The sequence below is a fragment of the Scyliorhinus torazame genome, chromosome 3 (genome assembly GCF_047496885.1).
Source record: "Scyliorhinus torazame isolate Kashiwa2021f chromosome 3, sScyTor2.1, whole genome shotgun sequence".
NCBI classification, from domain to species: Eukaryota; Metazoa; Chordata; class Chondrichthyes; order Carcharhiniformes; family Scyliorhinidae; genus Scyliorhinus; species Scyliorhinus torazame.
The window spans coordinates 311544164-311565571 of record NC_092709.1 but is presented as its reverse complement, the minus strand read 5'-3'; the positions used below and the strand labels follow the sequence as shown (position 1 = coordinate 311565571).

Sequence of the window (21408 nt, the reverse complement as noted above, 5' to 3'; positions counted from 1 at the left end):
CCTTCGCCTCGTATAACCTTTGATTCTCCAACCATAAGATGTTTATTATTCTCAAATTCCAAAGTCATTTATTAATTTTCAAGATATCACAATGTCCATTTTTCAAAGTCCTCCCACTCACAGAAATATTTTTCACATCGTCAACTAAACTCTCTCTTTGGGCAGCACGGTGTGGCACAGTGGTTAGCATTGTTGCCTCACGGCGCTGAGGTCCCAGGTTCGATAACAGCTCTGGGTCACGGTCTGTGTGGGGTTTGCACATTCTCCCCGTGTTTGCGTGGGTTTCGCCCCACAACCCAAAAGATGTGCAGGATAGGTGTATTGGCCACACTAAATTGCCCCTTAATTGGAAAAAATAATGAATTGGATACACTAAAAAAAATTATTTTTTTAAATTTATAAACTAACTTTCTCTTTCACGGACTTCTTGAAAGGCTCAGAATGTTTGGATCCTCTACCCACTTTTATTTTCACTAGATTTTCTCTAGGAATCAAGTGAGGAGAACCGACCCCCCCCCGCAACCGCTACACCAGTACTGCTGTGCAATTAAAATGTTGACCTACCCATCAATCTTCTGTTTCCTTTGTATTAGCTGTGGCTTAACAGCTAACACATTCACCTCATCACAAGATTCCAGGTTCAAGTCCCATTCCAGGATGGAATTCTCCACAAGACCACAAGACATAGAAGCAGAATGAGGCCACTCGGCCCATCGAGTCTGCTCCACCATTCAATCATGGCTGATATGTGTTCCCTGCTGGCAGGACCATACAGCAGGAAGCCCAAAATTAGTTTTCACCCCAGGGTGAAATTGCAGCAGGATCTACTGATGTTGCCTGCCATGGCGGATCAGGAATTCTGCTGGAGGCTTGCTTGAAATTGATTTACCTGCCACTAACAGAATGCAGATGGAAGGCCTGACCGGCATTTTCCACCAATGCCCGATTCCCCGTGGTGCCAGTGGAAAAATAGGCCGTTCAAAACACCTCCACCTTCACCCAATTTTTATTTCTGTCAATTTGTCATTTCTTCCATCGATCTGTTTTTACCTCAGCATTGTCCCCCCTCTCCCTCGCCCGAGCCATCTGTGCCCTGTTCCTAGCTGCCCTTTAACACTGCTTACCTTTGTTCTGCCATTAACACATTTTTATGTGCCGCTATCAGCACCCTTCTTAGCCTTAATCACCCACAGAAACATTCCCTTTGTCTTTCTGTCCACATCTTTGTCAATCTCCACCTATCACTGGCCCCCTATCCGGCCTCACCGCACCCCGTCCCCCCCACAACAGTATAAATCAGATCACATTTCCAGCTCTCTCCAGCTTTAACGAGAGTCATCCAGACTCGAAACGTTAGCTCCCTTCTCTCTCCACAGATGCTGTCAGTCCTGCTGAGATTGTCCAGTATTTTCTGTTTTTCTTTTAAATATGGAACCCAGGTATGATGACGGGACACACGCCATCAAGCCCACCCCACCACTGGAGATGGCGCTAAATCCCAGAGGCCTAATTAATAATGCTGTGGACAGAAGACATGCCGTGGTTTCCAGTTCTCTGATGGTCTCCCCATCGCCGCCTCCAGACCTGGGGCGCGATTCTCCAGAAAGATTTCTAAGTCCTGTAGCGAGCGGGAACGGTCACGAGATTCCCGGCACTCGGCCCAGCGAGGCCGGCAACGCCATTCAACATTAATTGGTCCACTTAACGAGGCCCCACGGGCTTCTCGCCACAAATGAAGGCTCGCCAGCTGATTCACTGGCACCACGCTTGCCAGCCCCCCGCGCTAACAATGTCGAGCAGCACTTAGCCAACTCCAGCCAGCTCGCAACAATGGCGCCGAGGCCAGCCCCAGGATTTGGAGATACAGATCTGGAAAAGGTGGTGGCAGTTGTGAGCGCCAGGAGTGTGACCAGGAGGACTGGCCTCCAGTGCCAGAAAAAGGTCCACAATCTACACAGGGCAGCACGAGTGAGTACATAGAACATAGAATAATACAGCGCAGTACAGGCCCTTCGGCCCACGATGTTGCACCGAAACAAAAGCCATCTAACCTACACTATGCCATTATCATCCATATGTTTATCCAATAAACTTTTAAATGCCCTCAATGTTGGCGAGTTCACTACTGTAGCAGGTAGGGCATTCCACGGCCTCACTACTCTTTGCGTAAAGAGCCTACCTCTGACCTCTGTCCTATATCTATTACCCCTCAGTTTAAAGCTATGTCCCCTCGTGCCAGCCATTTCCATCCGCGGGAGAAGGCTCTCACTGTCCACCCTATCCAACCACCTGATCATTTTGTATGCCTCTATTAAGTCTCCTCTTAACCTTCTTCTCTCCAACGAAAACAACCTCAAGTCCATCAGCCTTTCCTCAAAAGATTTTCCCTCCATACTAGGCAACATCCTGGTAAATCTCCTCTGCACCCGCTCCAAAGCCTCCACGTCCTTCCTATAATGCGGTGACCAGAACTGTACGCAATACTCCAAATGCGGCCGTAGCAGGGTTCTGTACAGCTGCAACATGACCTCCCGATTCCGGAACTCAATCCCTCTACCAATAAAGGCCAACACTCCATAGGCCTTCTTCACAACCCTATCAACCTGGGTGGCAACTTTCAGGGATCTATGTACATGGACACCTAGATCCCTCTGCTCATCCACACTTTCAAGAACTTTACCATTAGCCAAATATTCCGCATTCCTGTTATTCCTTCCAAAGTGAATCACCTCACACTTCTCTACATTAAACTCCATTTGCCACCTCTCAGCCCAGCTCTGCAGCTTATCTATATCCCTCTGTAACCTGCTACATCCTTCCACACTATCGACAACACCACCGACTTTAGTATCGTCTGCAAATTTACTCACCCACCCTTCTGCGCCTTCCTCTAGGTCATTGATAAAAATGACAAACAGCAACAGCCCCAGAACAGATCCTTGTGGTACTCCACTTGTGACTGTACTCCATTCTGAACATTTCCCATCAACCACCACCCTCTGTCTTCTTTCAGCTAGCCAATTTCTGATCCACATCTCTAAATCACCCTCAATCCCCAGCCTCCGTATTTTTTGCAAAAGCCTACCGTGGGGAACCTTATCAAACGCTTTGCTGAAATCCATATACACCACATCAACTACTCTACCCTCGTCTACCTGTTCAGTCACCTTCTCAAAGAACTCAATAAGGTTTGTGAGGCATGACCTACCCTTCACAAAGCCATGCTGACTATCCCTGATCATATTATTCCTATCTAGATGATTATAAATCTTGTCTCTTATAATCCCCTCCAAGACTTTACCCACTACAGACGTGAGGCTCACCGGTCTATAGTTGCCGGGGTTGTCTCTGCTCCCCTTTTTGAACAAAGGGACCACATTTGCTGTCCTCCAGTCCTCTGGCACTATTCCTGTAGCCAATGATGACATAAAAATCAAAGCGAAAGGTCCAGCAATCTCTTCCCTGGCCTCCCAGAGAATCCTAGGATAAATCCCATCAGGTCCCGGGGACTTATCTATTTTCAGCCTGTCCAGAATTGCCAACACCTCTTCCCTACGTACCTCAATGCCATCTATTCTATTAGCCTGGGGCTCAGCATTCTCCTCCACAACATTATCTTTTTCCTGAGTGAATACTGACGAAAAATATTCATTTAGTATCTTGCCCATCTCTTCAGACTCCACACACAATTTCCCATCCCTGTCCTTGACTGGTCCTACTCTTTCCCTAGTCATTCGCTTATTCCTGACATACCTATAGAAAGCTTTTGGGTTTTCCTTGATCCTTCCTGCCAAATACTTCTCATGTCCCCTCCTTGCTCGTCTTAGCTCTCTCTTTAGATCCTTCCTCGCTACCTTGTAACTATCCATCGCCCCAACCGAAACTTCACACCTCATCTTCACATAGGCCTCCTTCTTCCTCTTAACAAGAGATTCCACTTCCTTGGTAAACCACGGTTCCCTCGCTCGACGCCTTCCTCCCTGTCTGACCGGTACATGCTTATCAAGAACACGCAGTAGCTGATCCTTGAACAAGCCCCACTTATCCAGTGTGCCCAACACTTGCAGCCTACTTCTCCACCTTATCTCCCCCAAGTCACGTCTAATGGCATCATAATTGCCCTTCCCCCAGCTATAACTCTTGCCCTGCGGTGTATACTTATCCCTTTCCATCATTAACGTAAACGTCACCGAATTGTGGTCACTGTCCCCAAAGTGCTCTCCTACCTCCAAATCCAACACCTGGCCTGGTTCATTACCCAAAACCAAATCCAACGTGGCCTCGCCACGTGAGTAGATACCAACGGCTCCCCACTCCCACCACTGAGACCTTTCCACCCCCACGCGAGCATCCACTCCAACTCTCCATGTGACCCCAATCCTCCCTCCACTCCCCCTCTCCCATCATACCCCCCCAATCAGTCCTTCTCACCCCCCACCCCCCCTCCCCCTCCCACCACTGTGAACCACGCGCGTGGCTAATGATGCCCTCTGCGTCTCCACAGGAAAAGCTCTCCCATAACCGTCGGGAGGGGGTCCAGACTGACTGGCGGTGGCATGTCGGATGTAAGAAACCTCACCACCTTCGAGGAACGTGCCTGGAGATGACTGGGGTGGCTGACGACAGAGGTGAGGAACCACTGGGCCCCACCCTGGGGACCAATCGCACGCGAGTTGTTCCTGCCTTACTGATTGACCCATCTCTCCCATTGATCACATGTACATCCGGTGGAGGCAGGAACCCCAGGCGAGACAGCAGTTGAAGGGCTGCTGGATCCCAGGATCCAGCTGGGTCCCAGCCTGATGCTGAGCCTGTGGAACAGTCCATGCCAGAGCTGATGGAGACGTTAGGGAACAGTCGAGACATTCAGAGCGAGATGTCAGCGACATTCCAGCAGGTCCATATCCGCTTGGAGGAGTCCCAGAGGCCCAAGTGCACAGGAGATGTTGCCGGCAACGCGTGGCACTGAGACCCACACTGCTAGGGTGGCGACCGCAAGAGAGAGCCTGGTGCACGACTTCAGCACCATTAGTGAAGATGTCCAAGGCGTTACGCAGTCAATGACAGTCATGGCTGAGGGTCTCAGTAGACTGTCCAACCTGACCCAGTACGAGGCTGACATTGATGAGGTTCTGCGAGAAACATCTTGCTCAGACAGGAATGGCCAAGGCACTGCGGAGCTTGTCCCAGTCACAGGTGGGCATTGCCGAGGCGCTGCAGAGCATGTCCCAGTCATTGAGGAGCATCGCCGAGGGCATCAACACATATGCAGGTATCGGAGAACCGCCAGGGCTGACAGAGCCAGATGATGCAGCTCGAACCAGCTGCCCCTCTGTCCCAAGGTGAACCCCAGGACCTTATTGGCACTGAGCAAGAGGAGGGGGCGCTGGGTGCCAACCCAGACCCATCCCATGGAGTGGCGACGGTGGCCACCGGCTCCCCCGAGTTCTACCCCTTTGATGAGGCCGCGCTTCACTGGCAGCACACGGGACAGGGTGGCACGGCTGTGCATGTGCTGCTGCCAAGTGAGCCCCAGAGCCCCCAGAGGATGCCCGCCAGGGGCATCAAAGGCCACGGGACATGGTAAGCAGCTGGCTGCCTTCACCTCTGATGTGCATCCTGGGAACACACCTAGACATAGTGGTAGAGCTAGGCTGGCCAAGCATATCGAGGATCACTGAAGGCATCAAGGGAAGGAGGGGGGGGGGGAAAGAGAGATGCCCTCCTCCCCATGGCACTCAGCCAACCTCCATCTATGGACAAGTCCCCGGAACTGTGCCCTATCCCCTGGGTGTTCAGATGTTGGCAGCTGCGTGGATAGAGTTGCCTCCCATAGTGTTCAAGCACAGTGTCCAGGCATCAAGATGTGATTGGAATGCTAGGCAATGAGCTGCACATGCTCCATGACCCGCCCACCGACGGGAATCCATTTGGGTTGTGTGAAGTGCTCACTTAACCACAATTACCCATTCCCGATAAGCAATAGCCTTCAGCCGCACGGCCAGAGGCCTCGGCAGTTGATGGTCGGTGGAGCAAACAGACAAGGACAAGGGCTGCCCTCAAAATAGGTATAGACGATCCAGGGGTTGGCACGATGGAGCCATGCTCAGTTGCACCTCCCCCACCCTCCCATGGCAGCCCACCCCCAGCTGAGGGTCCCTCAACCACACTGAGCATGGCGGTGGCAAGCCCAGTGCCCCTGGGCTCTTTGCCGGTGAGCAAAAATGGCTACTCACCTCCTTGGCTCCCCTTCCGGCTGGTTCACATTTTTGAAAAGGAAGAGTATTAATCGGCGTGAGCATGAGCAATTGCTGGGGAGGCCGCTGAATGACGGGAGGCCTTTGGATAAGGGGTTGCTCCCGTTAATCGTATGGAAATCGGGCACAAGTGGTGATGATTGGTTTCGCACCCCGCTACGGCAAAATCCCGAGTTCGCCTACAGGGGCAGGCCGGTTGCATCGCAAACTGTATGACGCCAGGCACGGTTCTCGTTTTTGATCACTCCCTCTATTCATGCGCCCCTGGTCTCAGATAGGAGAATTCTGCCCCAGGTCTCAAACATTAAAATCAAGACCAGGGCAGCACGGTTGCGCAGTGGGTTAGCACTGCAACCTCACGGCGCTGAGGTCCTAGGTTAGATCCCGGCTCTGGGTCACTGTCCGTGGAGTTTGCACATTCTCCCCATGTTTGCGTGCGTTTCGCCCCCACAACCCAAAAGAAAATGTGCAAGCTAGGTGGATTGGCCACGCTAAATTGCCCCTTAATTGGAAAAAATTAATTGGGTACTCTAAATTTAAAAAAATATATTAAAAAATAAATAAAAGCGGTCAGTCCAGTGCAGTACGGAGGGAGCACTGCTCTGCCTCTTGGACGAGACGATAAACCAAGGGCCCATCTGCCTATTCGGGTGGATGTGAAAGATCCCATGGCCCTATTTTGAAGAAGAATGGGGAAGTCCTGGACAAAACGTATTCCTCAATCAACATCACAAAACAAAAACAGATTATTGGTCATAATGATGTGGTTCACACAAATTAGCCACCAGGTTTCCCACATTACAACTGGGATTGCATTTCAAAAGGATTTCATTGGCTGTAAAGCACTTTGCGATATCTAGCGGCTTGGAAGAATGCTATTGATTCAAGACTTTTATTTTTGATTTGCACTGGTCCTGATTTTAACCTACTCTTGCAAACATGTGGCATTGGGATCAGTCGGAACAAACACGGGCATATTAAGCCCTGACTGCAATCTTCACTCGAGTCAAGTGGGGAAACATGTTCTGGGCAGGATGAAGAGGTCGCAAGAGGGTCGGGTGTGACGAGGTCCCGAAAGGTATGTTTTTATTTTAAACTTTATCAGGCCAGTTAGAGCAGGCCGGACTCCATGGTGAAAGCTCTCCTTCCCTCCTCCACGCCCGCCGCGAGGCCTTCTGGATTTCCATCCCCATTCCTGCCTGCATTTAGCCACAGTCCGCACCATTTTCTGCAGGGCGGCAGCCATTCCCTCCCTGCCTGCTCGGGATGAAGTGAAGTGGCAGCATGGTAATGAGAGGTAGCAGTTAAAAACCACCATGGTCTCACGCTGCCGCAAGAAATGGACAACTCATCATCAGTGAGGTTTCCTCCTGGACACCCTCCAATTACATTATCAGGAATTGGCAATCATAAATCAGGTTGGCATGCTGGACAATCGAGGCCCACTTTTGAAGTCTGATCGCTAAATTTTTCTTCAAGGAATGAGCTGGTGACCTGTTCAGTACGCCAACCTTTTAAATGTTATTTTACAGCTGGGCACACCGATTTTAGAGAGAGAGAGAGAACATAGGTGGAGGAGAAAGGTCACCTCTATGAAGTGGATGAATAGTTTACAGGCATAAATTGTCTGCCAATCAGCGGCGATAAAGAGCGTCCTCGTGACCCATGGTGGCGAGGCAGGAAGAGTACAAAAGTTTGATAAAGTAAATAGTGGTTATGTGAAATAGACACGACAGAAGGTAGTGCCTGTATGAAAAGTTAGCTATGGCGGCAGAATGATGGTCTGGTTAGTCTGCTTAAAATGGATATTACAAATGTTCCACATTTATTTTGCATAGAAACATGGAAAATAGGAGGATTAGGCTATTCGGCTCTTGGAGCCTGCTCCCATGATCATGTCTGGTTATCCAACTCAGTAACCAGCTCCCACTTCACACACCCCAGTATCCTTTGATCTCTTTAGCCCCAAGAGCTCAACCTAAAGTGGACAGCACGGTAGCACAGTGGTTCGCACAGTTGCTTCACAGGTCCAGGGTCCCAGGCTCGATTCCCGGCTTGGGTCACTTGGTGCGGAATCTGCACATTCTCCCCACGTCTGCATGGGTTTCCTCCCACAGTCCAAAGATGTGCAGATTAGGTGTCCAAAAAAATGGTTGGGTGGGGTTACTGGGATAGGAAGGAGGCGTGGGCTTGGATGGGGCGCTCTTTCCAAGGGCCGGTGCAGACTCGATGGGTCGAATGGCCTCCTTCTACACTGTAAATTCTATGATTCTATGATTATAACTCTTTTTTGAAAACATACAGGGCTCAATTCTCCAGCTGCGTTGTGCTCAAGCAAGAGCACAACGCAGCCAGAGAATCCTGGGAGAGGCCTGCAGCGAACCACCCGACAGCCTCCACGCGTCACGGGATTCACCGAAGCCTGCGCGACGTCGGGGTCAGAATTCAACCACAAATGGGCGTGACCAAACGCCGCTCCCGGAAGTCGGTCCTAAATCTACTTACAACCTACCTGCCCAGGACCAGCCTCCTTAGATTCTCCAGCCTCCCAAGGGAGGCTGCAGCCGGGCACCAATCAGTGCGGGTCCACACAAGGCGGACCAGCACCCGGGCCACCGGAGATCCCTGGGTGGTCAGGATAAGTGCAGGTTGACTACCTGGCCCTCCCCCTGGAATATGGGCACCTTGGCACTGCCCAGCTGGCACCTCGGCAGTGCCAAGGTGGCCGGATGGCATGGCCAAGCCAGCAGAGGCACTGCCTGGGTGCCCGAGTGCAAGGGTGGCACTGCCAAGGGCCAGGGGGGCCATGCCCATTAAATGAAGGTGGAGGGGTGTTTGAAGGGTGGGGGACAGCAAGGCAGGGGCCTCTGGGGAGGTTGGAGGGTGATGGATGGGGGTCCTAGAAGGGAGGGATGCTGTATAGGGGTTTGAAGAGGGGGGCCCCCCCAGGGACGTCGAGGTCAGAACGCCACCCCAAATGGGTGGGACCAAACGCTGCTCCCAGAAGTAGGTCTTAAAACTATTCACTTGGGGGGGGGGGGGGGGGGGGGGGAGAAGAGGGAGAGCTGTGGGGTAGTGTCCATGTCCATGTGACAGTGCCCACAAATTCACTTAGAGATCAGAGCACCATTTCAAAATGGCGGCCCTATCTCGGAGTTCAGCTCCCCAGTGCTAAACAAATTTCTAAATGTGGGCTAAACTGATGAGAAACTCCCCAGGGCCTAAAAAAGTGACTAAGTGTCACTGAATATTGGTGGAGAACTCGCCGGAAAAGCTGGCGGGAAACTCCCGCCACAAATTAACTTGGAAAGAATCGCGCCCACAACATTTTGTCCTCAACTGCTTCCTGTGGTAATTATGTCCACAGGCCGACCACTCTCTGGATGAAGATATTTCTCACCTCAGTCCGAAATGATCTACCCCATATCTTCAGACTGTGGCCCCTGGTTCTGGACTCCCCCTACCATCAGGAACATCCTTCCTGCATCTACCCTGTCCAGTCCTGTTAGCATTTTATAGGTTTCTAAGAGTTCAATCCACATGAACTGAACTCCAGCGAATATAATCCGAACGAACTCAATCTCTTCTCACACATCAATCCCACCATCCCAGAAATCAGTCTGGTCAACCTTTGCTGCACTCCCTACGTAGCAAGAACATCCTTCCTCAGAAATGAGTGCAAAACTGCACACAATATTCCAGCTGTGGTCTCACCAGGCCCTGTAGAACTGCAGCAAGATATCCCCGTTCCTGTATTCAAATCCTCGATTATCGGCACAAATATTTTAATGGCAAACTAAGATTTGCAGTTATGTACCATTTATTAAAAAATTAAATATTTTACATTTTCCCAACAAGGCTATGATCCCAGAATTGCTGCAGCAGAGGTACCGAGTTCACAAAGGGGAGAGCATTGGAGGAAGCAAGCATAATTCTAGATCTGATGAGTATGATTCTGGGGAGGACCACATCCAAAAGAAAAAAGAAAAGTACAGCACAGGAACAGGACCTTTGGCCCTCCAAGCCGGTGCCGACCATGCTGCCCGACTAAACTACAATTTTCTACACTTCCTGGGTCCGTATCCCTCTATTCCCATCATATTCATGTATTTGTCAAGATGCCCCTTAAATGTCACTATCATCCCTGTTTATACCACCTCTTCCGGCAGAGAGTTCCAGGCACCCACTACGCTCGGTGTAAAAAAACTGCCTCGTACATCTCCTCTAAACCTTGTCCCTCGCACCTTAAACCTATGCCCCCTAGTAATTGACCCCTCTACCCTGGGGAAAAGCCTCTGACTATCCACTCTGTCTATGCCCCTCATAATTTTGTAGACCTCTATCAGGTCGCCCCTCAACCTCCTTCGTTCCAGTGAGAACAAACCGAGTTTATTCAACCGCTCCTCATAGCTAATGCCCTTCATACCAGGCAACATTCTGGTAAATCTCTTCTGCACCCTCTCTAAAGCCTCCATATTCTTCTGGTAGTGTGGCGACCAGAATTGAACACTATACTCCAAGTGTGCCCTGACCCTACTCTCGGCCCCATGTCTACCTAAACTTTGACCAGAGGAAGAATTTATAAATTCTCTTCTCCTAGGCCCAGCAGCAGAACCAATTACAGCCCTCCAATTGCTGCACCACACATGATCAGCTCACCCAGCGCACGACTGGGATCAAACCTGATGCACACAACAGGTGTCCCACTTACTTATCAAGCCGTACAGAAAGCCACACCTTGTCTTGCATCATGCTCATAATGGCGGGGCGGCACGGTGGCACAGTGGTTAGCACTGCTGCCTCACAGCGCCGAGGTCCCAGGTTCGATCCCGGCCCTGGGTCGCTGTCCATGTGGAGTTTGCATATTCTCCCCTGTGTCTGCATGGGTCTCATCCCTACAACCCAAAGATGTGCAGGGTAGGTGGATTGGCCACACTAAATCGCCCCTTAATTGGAAAAAAATGAATTGGATAATCTAAATTTATTTTAAAAATGACTTCTTACAGATAAAGATCAAATTGGTCCCACAAACATGACATCAGCATGAGAGTCTGAATCAATTCTAGGCACGTCTCTTGTACAGCTTAATAGAACTCTTTGAAGCTCTTGGCCAAGTTTCAAATCGATTTTGCTTTCAATTGCCACACCTCAAATGCAAATTGCACTATCTATTGTTTCTAAAATACTTAACCCTACATCCCACCCTCATCTCAAACTAAAATGCCAGATGCAACATTTCTGCTTCTCTCCCCATCACCACAAGTCACATCTAAACAAAAAAGATTTTACTTGCGAGAAGCCTCATTTGGTGCAGGTTTCAAATCTACTGCCAGCACTCTTGAGCTAAAGACGACACCACAAAGGATGGGAAAGCTAAAAGTGCTCTCCAAAACTTGCTTCCAGGATTGTGAAACAGAAAGGAATGCTCTTCCCCAACTCTTTACTTATTAAAAGCACCCGATTTTCTTCAAGATCTCTCTTTATTTCCTTTATGCCACGGTCATGGTAATTTCAAATTTACATTTTACGGCACTTAATAGTTGAACACTTAAACTAGAGCAAAAAATGTGACGTGTACGGAATCCCAATCAACAACTGAAATACACAATCTACATATGCAAAGCTGCATAACCCTACCCTCAGTTCAAAGAGCTTTTCCTGGCATTTAATTTAGTTTGACATTTATAAGAAAAGAAATCTCCTGTGGACATTTGTGATCTCAGACAGATAAAACATCAAGTTCTATTTTGCACAGGCACACTTCCAAGCTTTCTCCGCTACTGTTCAGCGAAGGGCACTGGCTGTAGATTTGAAATCTGCTTTGGTGACGCTTCTCACAAATAGGAAGCTTTTTTTAAAAACCTGTTACCTGTGGGGATCGGGAGAGAAGCAATCAATCAGTGAGTGAGTGGCCCGCAAACACCACTATGGTTCTGGTATTTCCAGGCAGTGCTCGTTATGGCACATCACAATTAATCTCAGTGGTAATTCTTTCTGTGGAAAATATGCATTACATCTTTTATTCCAAAATAATACAGCTCAAGATCCTGCCAAGTTCCCGATAAACAGTGGAAAATATTCTAACTAGAGCTCTATTATAAGTGATTCGCAGGCGCACTTAAGTTGTAACTGCTTTCTATTATTTCCATAAATCAAACTATAAAGCTATCAGATCATCTTAACTCATCATTTTGAAACTCATCTCATCAGGAGAGCTGCTGAAAAAAAACATGTTTTAAAAAAAATTTCCAATTAAGGAATTTAGTGTGGTCAATCCAGCTACCCTGCACATCTTTGGGCTCTGGGGGAGAGACCCACCCAGACACGGGAGAATGTGCACGGACTCCACACGGACAGTGACCTGGGGCCGGGATTGAAAAAAACATTTTAATAATGTCATACGAGGGTACCTTTAAGAAATGGATGTTTAAGCAATGTACCTTTAAGAAATGGATGTTTAAGCAATCTACCTTTAAGAAATGCAGTGATGTCAGAGTGTGGGTGGAGCTTGATTTTGAGCTTGGGTATGTGTCTGTGTTTGCTGTGAGCTGAATCTGCTGTGATCTCTGCCATGAAAGACCATCTCTGGATCATTTAAACTCATAAAAGTAATGCCTTTAACCTGATGTGTTTCGGTTTAAAGGTGTTAAGTCTCATGAATGTTGAAAGGAATAACTGAAGAATTATTTAGTGTTGTAATATTTTCGAGGTTATCTTTGAAGTAAGGGGTGTTAAGAAATCCAATGTTTATTTAAGAGGTTAAATTGAGTTCATGGAATAAACATCGTTTTGTGTTTAAAAACCCACGTGTTCATAATTGTAATCCCACACCTAGGGAACAAGCAGCGTGCTCGGAAAAGCAACAATAGCATTAAAGGGGGAGGTTGGTTGAACTCCATGATACATTTTGGGGTTCTAAAAACGCCTGGCCCACAACAATAATGAAATGTGACACTTAAAAGAAATTGGAAATTCAAAAATACTCAATTCTGAATTCTGTCACTGCATAAAATGTTGCATTTCATGGAGCAACTGCCATCATGTGAAATATACAAAAATGTCAATTGCATCATTGTTACAGGGATGTCGTGCTGAGGTGTAGCCAGCTCCGTCTCCTACAAATGTTTTATTCATTTCTGGGATATGGGTATTGCTGGCTGAGCCAGCATTTATTTAACCCTAATTGTCCTTGAACTGGGTGGCTTGCTGGGCCATTTCAGATGGCATTTAAGAGTCAACTACATTGCTGTGGAGCTGGAGGGAGATGTCAACCAGACCAGGCAAAGACGACAAGGTTTCCTTCCAAAAGCACGTTTGCGTTAAACGGTACACAAGCATTTCCAGCATCTTGAATGTCCATGAAAAATTGGCAATGCATCTAATAGCCTAAGTGAGGCCCAATGTCTCCACAAAAGCTTTTCCACAACTTCTCCGGCCAAAAGGTCGAGTTGGCAGGAAAAGAATAAATCAGAAAATAACCACAAGGCAGAAAGCAAAATAGTGCAGAACAGAGAAGACAAATATTCTTTAAGAACGAAAAAGACAATTAGCTTCTGACATATCACAGAAAATTGAACATCTCATATGGCCTTGTTGAATGGAGATCCCGTGTTCACACAACCCCAGTCCCAGATACTAGTGGTCAGAAAGAAAGAATACAACTCGTGCGTGACTGGTTGCATTTGCAAACAAGGCATCGTTCACATGTCACTGGTCCATAAAATACGTAAAAATCACCATTTCTATAATCAAGTATATACAGGATCTAGAGTTCAAATTAAAAGTGTATATATGGAGACATGGTCATGTACTCGTCCAGCAAGACCTTATACCGTTCAGTCACACTGACTCCTTTTATTACTTGTCCTTATACAAATGTACAAATTCACTGGTAGAAACGGACCAGGTGAAAAATGGAATGTAACTGTGTCTGAGAATTATTGCTCTCTTATTGATAACCTAATGACCTTAAAAGGTTTCAAAATGTCTAGGACCTAAAGCCTTGAAAAAATAAGCAGCAGCTTGAATTCAACATGCCTTCTTTATCATAATATTTGTTAGACAAACCACATCTTTGAGTTTGACTTACTGGCTAATACAGTCGCATAAGGAATCCTTTATTTCACGAAGACATCTTGCCAGGGGTTACTACTAATATTTGTTCTTAAGATCCTTTATATCAATAGAAATAGGTCAATATGTTTACGTGAATTGTCCACAACATAGAACATTGTATAGAACAACGGTTTGTATAATCGAGAAGAAATGTAGCATTGTTGGTATCGCTGCAATCTATACCAAAAAAGATGCATTAGATGTTCACAATGCAACCTTTGGGGCCCAGGGAACGAGAGATGGACATCTGTCTGAGCCGACATATCTCCAGTTACAGAGATGAATTGACACCAGGTGACCCTCTCCCTGAGCCAATGGAAAAGGTTCATTTGGGCTATTTTCCAATGAGGGAATCAGAGAAAGTCGACATTAGGAATAAAGTGGAAAACTCTCAACTTCCCTCAGTACAATTAGAGAGTCACAGGGCGCGATCTGATGGCCTCGTCGCCCTCGACTCTGTGACGTGAAGAGGGTGTTAAATCTCATGAGATTTGCGACACTCTGAACACCTCGCGAGATGTTGCGATCTGGATCATGCTCTCACAGGGCCTGATCCAGATTAACATATTTAAGGGAGCCATTTGGCCATTTAAAGATATGCGCACCTGATTCGTCCAAGAACCAACAGCCTCGCCTGGGTGACCTCGAACTGGCACTGTTCAGCACTAGGCCACAAAAACGTGGACCAGGCATAACAACAACTGGGCCATTAGAGACCCCCAGGTGGTTGGGCTCTAGGCAGGGTGGTACACTGGCACTCCCACTGGCATACGGGCACCTTGACACTGCCACCGTTAATGCCACCCAGGCAGAGCCAGGGTGCCCGGGTGGCACTGCCAGGCTGGCTGGGGCACTACCATGGTTCCAGACTGGCAGTGCAAAGGTGCCCAGGTACCAGGTTGACCTGCCAGGGGTTGGTCCCGGGGGCTCCCTGACCGTAAGGTAGGGTGAAGGGGGAACTCCAGGACGCCCCAAGAGGTAAGTTGGGACAGCGAAGGGCTTACGAGCCGCACTTGGAGTGGGGGTGGGGGGTGGGCGAATGATTCGGGTGGCATTTAAAAATGGCACCCCGATCTGCGAGTGAACTTCGGGAACTGACGAGCTGAGCCTGTCAGTGCAGGAAATTAGTTAAGTCCGGCCTTCACAGGGCATTCCCGACTAAGCCCAAAAACAAAGGCAGAGTGCGCTAGTGCGCGGGGACGTTCTCGACACTGCAGACACCGAGAAACACCCGACTACACACCCAAAAAGAATTTTACAGCAGAGAAAGAGGCCTTTCGGCCCATTGTGTCTGCGCCAGCCATCAAGCACCTATCTATACTAATCTGTGGTATAATTCTTCTGTGGCACAGTTCAATGACACTTCAGAATCAGATAAAGACATTGTTGGTGTTCTCAGCGCTCAAGGAAGCCTGGGCTTTGAGGGCTATGAAACTTTCATGCTGCCTTCACTGCTCTTTGTCAAGGACATCTAATATCTTGCTTAATAAATTTTACCTGCTCATTCCTTGTTCGGTCAGGCATGAGTGAAGTCCCCATATTGTTGTAAATTAAGGATTTAGAACCTGGATATTCGAATTAAAAAAGGGGTTCATCCCTGGAAATCCCTAAAAGCTGCAAAACCCCAGTCCAGAGCCGTAGCATATTAACTAGGCTGACACTTCAGCTCAGGGGGAACTGCATTGTCAAGAGGTACTTTATTTTGGACGAGACATTCACCTGCTTAGATGGAAGTGAAGATCCCATGGCATGATTCAAAATGAAACAGCGAAGACCTACTGATGCCCCAGTCAACATTTGGTGTTGAACCACTTTGCCAAAAAAAATTAACTGGTTGGTCATCACATTGAGGTTTGTGGGATCTTGCCAGATGCACATTTGCTGCCATGTATGCCAAAATCAGCAAGTGACCAGATTTCAAAACAAATTTCTTGATTGTAAACTACTTTTGTGAAGTGTCCTGAGGTCCTGTGAACGAGAAGCTCAATATAAATGCAAGCTGTATTCCTTCTTTTTTTAGTCTCAACACAGCTGGGCATTACTGAATAACTCTCTCTTTTAGGCGATATCAACATCTTTGATTAATGAATGCACAAAAAGTTGGAACTCGCCCAGATTTTTCTATTTGTTAGGCAGGCCTGTACTAAATTAGAAAAAATAAAAATCCTTGTAAGTAGCTAAGGGACCATTAGTGTTGCACATGTTGCACGAGTCCATCAGATTCCAGAAATTAGGTCAATGAATGTTGCAGCGTATTACACTGATTTTAGGAGACAATGATAAAGTGTTGTGAGTTTCCCCTCAGTCACATTTTACAGATTCCATGCAACAACTGCAGCCTGCAAAATCCCTACAGGCCTATGAATGATGGGTCAAGATTCTGAAAACAATTCTAATCCTTTGTTGACGACGAAGAACTGGACATTGCATTGAAGTCACACATTTCCTTGGCACCCTCACCATCCCCGCACACATTTTTTTGTCACTTACGAAGCTATGTTGCACAACGGTCTAAAAATAAGTCTCTTCGTTTTGCGTGGTTGAATAAAGATAGCAGCTCAAAAAGTGGGAAAAGGTGCTTGCAGCATTCTTTGTATGAACCTGCTATGTGATGGTACTGACCTGGCACAGTGCACTTTAGGAAACAGAATAGCTTGAAAATATATTTTGCAATCCTGAAAAATCCTGTGGCTGATATTCAAACTGAGCAAAGCCAAGACAAGACCCAAAGGAACATGACACGCTGGTTGATATCTTGTCCAACCAGTCTTCAGCACAGTATAAATGCCAAATATTTTAGTTTATGAATTTCATGCTCCAGAAAACGTAACAGGCGCAATTCAACTAATTGGGAACAAAGTCCCATCGTGGGTGCTTTTAGCCGTGTTTCCCAGTGCTCGCAGGGCCAAGAAACACATGGCTGTACAACTCAACATGTGTTGTATAAGGGCCTCAGCGGGGAACTCACAGCAGAGGCCACACAAGGCCCCATTTTGTACACCAAGGAGCTCCGCTCGCCGGAACACCCCAGTGTAGCGAGAGATCGGGATGTGGGTCCCGATCTCCTAAGGCCCCAACCCTCCCAGCCCAAACGCACTATGGGAGGGTCCCTGCCACCCCCACACAGTCCAATGTCCACACAGGGCAACCCAGACCAACCTGGCACACTTCCAAGGTGCCCTGGCAGTGCCACCTGGGCACCTTGGAAGTGCCAGGATGGCACCCAGGTGGCAGTGTCAGGGTGCCATGCTGGCACTTCCAAGGAGCCCAGGTTGCACCAGCAGTGCCACGCCACCACCCTTCCCAAAGGGCATGCAGTTGGGGCCTTCAATCCTGAGAGGCCCCCCATGAGTGCCATTCCGTATGGTCCCCCACTGACTCTCCACGTTACAATTCACAACACAACTTTTGATGTGTGGGCAATCAGACTAATTGTATGAAAGTCAGAACGTTACCATGTATTGCATTAAGTCCTATGGTCATTTTCCTGACAAGTAAATAGCTCTGCATACAAAGCTAAGTTAATTTCCATATTTTTAAGTCAACGCTGCAGGTATTTCATTTGTTCCAGCTGCTTTGCTCTCATTTATTGCACTCTTCTCTCACTCTCTGGTCCAATGAATATGTCAACATTACTCTCTTCTTCTAGCTCAATCATTTCCCGTTTTTCATATTTTTGTACATATTTCTTCACAGAGCTTATCCTATCTTATTCTTACATCACTGTTTATTAATCACTGTGTTTGTTAATAAAACACCTTCCTTCCTCCCTATATGCTATTGTTTGCAGTCCTTTACGCTGAGTGACATTATTCCATTAATATTCTTCCATTTTCTTCGTTGACCCATCTTTTGCAACATTCCAGTTGTAACCCATAGTTTGCTGATCCTTCGCTCTCTTAAAAACACACTATTTTCCTCTCCTTCATTGACAGATGCTCTATCTGTTTCAATTTTCTCATTGTGGTATCCTTTCGTTTCTAGCTGATGCTTCATTTACATATTCTTGATTTACTTCTTTTAGCCTCTCTAGGTTCCCCCATTTTCTGTGAATTCAGCCATCGATCCTCTTCAGTCGGTATACGGTTTCCACTTTTATAAGATCAGTGTCTGCATGGGTTCACCACTATTTGTATATCTTTTGCCGCATCATTATCCAGTCCAGTTGAAGTCTTCCCGTGTCGCCATACACGGAAAATGTTTATCTTCTTTTACAATTACAACACGTATTTGTTCAAGTCATGCTCTTCTGCAAAAATCTACAAGTTTTTAGCCTTGCTCATTTCTTTTAACAAATCCATATGGTTCTACTTCTTGATCATCTCTTCCTTCTCCAACAATACTGCTCCAATCTCCCATAACTATCACATAGTTTATTCCACTCTTCTGTTCAATTAGTTCTTCAATTTATCACACATTTAAATCAAGCTCTCGATGTTTGCTTGTGGGCATTTATACTTGAATGATGATTTATGTCCACTAGATGCCTCTTTAGTTTCATTGGCATTAGCATCAGTCTATCTGACTTGCATTTCACTCCACTCAAACAGCAGCTTCCTCGTCCAGCATTACTACTGTTCCCTGTTCCTTTTCTTCTCCTCCTGTATATCATTCTCATTTCATCACTCATGAAATTGCCTTCTCCTGTCCATTCTACCTCACACAACCTTAGAATATTTAATGACTCCTTTTCCACTTCCTGCTTCAGGTTCTCTAGCTTTCCTTACCCATTTGTTGCTCTTTCATTCCTTGTTCCTATTCTTCAGGCGCTGAAAATGCAAACTCCACACAGGCAGTCAACCCCATTGCTGTGGATCTGGAGTCACATGTAGGCCAGATCAGGTAAGGATGACAGATTAGTGCACCAGATGGGTTTTTATGACAATCGACAATGGGCTTCATGATCATTAGACTTTTTAAATTCCAGATTTTTATTCAAATTTCACCACCTGCCATGATGGGATTTGAAGCCAGGTCCCCAGAGCATTACCCCAGGTCTCTGAATTACTAGTCCAGTGACAATACCATTACACCACTGCCTCTCTTAAAAAGGGAGGTAGAGAGAAAACAGGAAACTATAGACTGGTCAGCCTGACAGCAATAGTGGGGAAATCCTTTGTTAATTAATTTTACAGGATGTGGGCTTCGCTGGCTAGTCAAGTATTTGTTGTACATCACCAACTTCCCTTAAGAAGGTGATGCTGAGCTGTCTTCTTGATCCCCTGCAGTTAATGGGGTGTAGGAACACCTACTGTGATATTAGAGTGGAAGTTCCAGGATTTTGACGCAGTGACAGTGAAGAAACGATGATATATTTCCAAGTCAGGATGGTGAGTGGCCTGCAGGGGAATTTTGAGATGGTGGTGTTCCCATGTTTCAGCTGCCCTTGTCCTTTTCGATGGTAGTGGTCGTGGACTTCGAAGGTGCTGCCCAAGGAGCAATGGCGAACTCCGGCAGTGCACCCTGCTGCCAATGTGCATCAGCAGTGGAGGGAGTGAATGTTTGTGGAAGAGGTGCAAATCAAGCAGGCTGCTTTGTCCTGGATGGTGTTGAGCTTCTTGAATGTTGTCGGAGCACTCATCCAGTAAAGTGAGGAGTATTCCATCACACTCCTGACTTTGGGTAGTCAGGTGGTGAGTTACTCACCGCAGAATTCTTAGCCTCTGGCCTGCCCTTGTAACCACTGTATTAATATGGCCAGTCCAGTTCAGTTTCTTGTCAAAGGTAACCCCCAGGATGCTGATAGCGGAGGATACAGTGATGGTAATGCCATTTAATGTCAAGGGACGGTGGTCAGATCCTCTCTTGTAGGGTATGGCCATTGCCTGCCACTTGTCAGCCCAAGCCTGGAACTTGTCTAGGTCTTGCTGCATTTGCGCATGGGCTGCTTCAGTGTCTGAGTCGTCACGAATGATGCTGAACATAGTGTAATCATCAGCGAACATCCCCACATCTGACCTTATGCTGGAAGAAATGTCATTGATGAAGTAGCTGAAGATGGCTGGACCTTGGACATTACCCTGAGGAACACCTGCAGTAATGTCCCAGAACTGAGATGACAGACCAACAACCACAACTATCTTCCGTTATGCTAAATAGGACTCTAGCAAGTGGGAGAGTCTGTCCCTCCGTCCGTCCCCCCCGTCTCCCATTCACTCCAATTTTTCTAGGACTCCTTGATACCATACTCAATCGAATACTGCCTTGATGTCAAGGGCAGTCACTCTTGCCTAGCCTCTGGAGTTCAGCACTTTTGTCCATGTTTGAACCAAGGCTGTAATGCGGTCAGGAGCTGAATGATCCTGGCGGAGTTCAAACCGAGCATCAGTGAGCAAGTTATTGCTGAGTAAGTGCCGCTTGATAGCACTGTTGATGTCCCCGTCCATCACTTTACTCATGATAGAGTAGACCAATAAGGCAGTAATTGGCCGGGTTGGATTTGTCCTGCTTTTTGCATACAGGACATACCTCGGTAATTTTACGCATTGCCCGGTATATGCCAGCTTTGTAGCTGCAATGGAACAACTTGGCTAGGGGTGCAGCAACTTCTGGAGCACAAATCTTCAGGACTATTACCGGAATATTGTCAGGACCGTTTCTTGAGTCCATTATAAGAGATTTAATAGCAGAGCACTTGGAAAACAGTGGCAGAATTGGACAAGAGAGGAGGGCAGACGCCCTTGCCTTTACCTCCCTGATCGCCCGCAGTAGAATCCTGTTCGGCTGGCGGTCAGCAGCACCACCCAAAGCTGCAGACTGGCTGTCCGTACTCTCAGAATCTCTCCAAAAGGAGAAAATCAAATTCACCATCAGAGGGTCAGACGACAGCTTCCACAGAACGTGGGAGCCATTCATCCAATTGTTCTGGGACCTGTTTGTGGCCAACGAACAAGCAGAAGAACAGCCAGGTAGCCGAGGTGGGGGAGGGAGGGATAGACCCGGGGGGGGGGGGGAGAAATAGCAGCTAAACCCAAGAGAAAAGAAAGGCGAACCACAGGAGAAGGGGATGTGGGGGGGGTGGGGAAGAAAGAGGAAG

The 21408-nt window shown here is 47.4% G+C and overlaps 1 protein-coding gene across 3 annotated transcripts in view; it reads right to left on the bottom strand.

The window, feature by feature from the left end:
* ctbp1 (C-terminal binding protein 1) overlaps positions 1-21408 on the bottom strand; it is a 405205-nt gene that overhangs the window by 122760 nt on the left and 261037 nt on the right. The window lies entirely within an intron of this gene.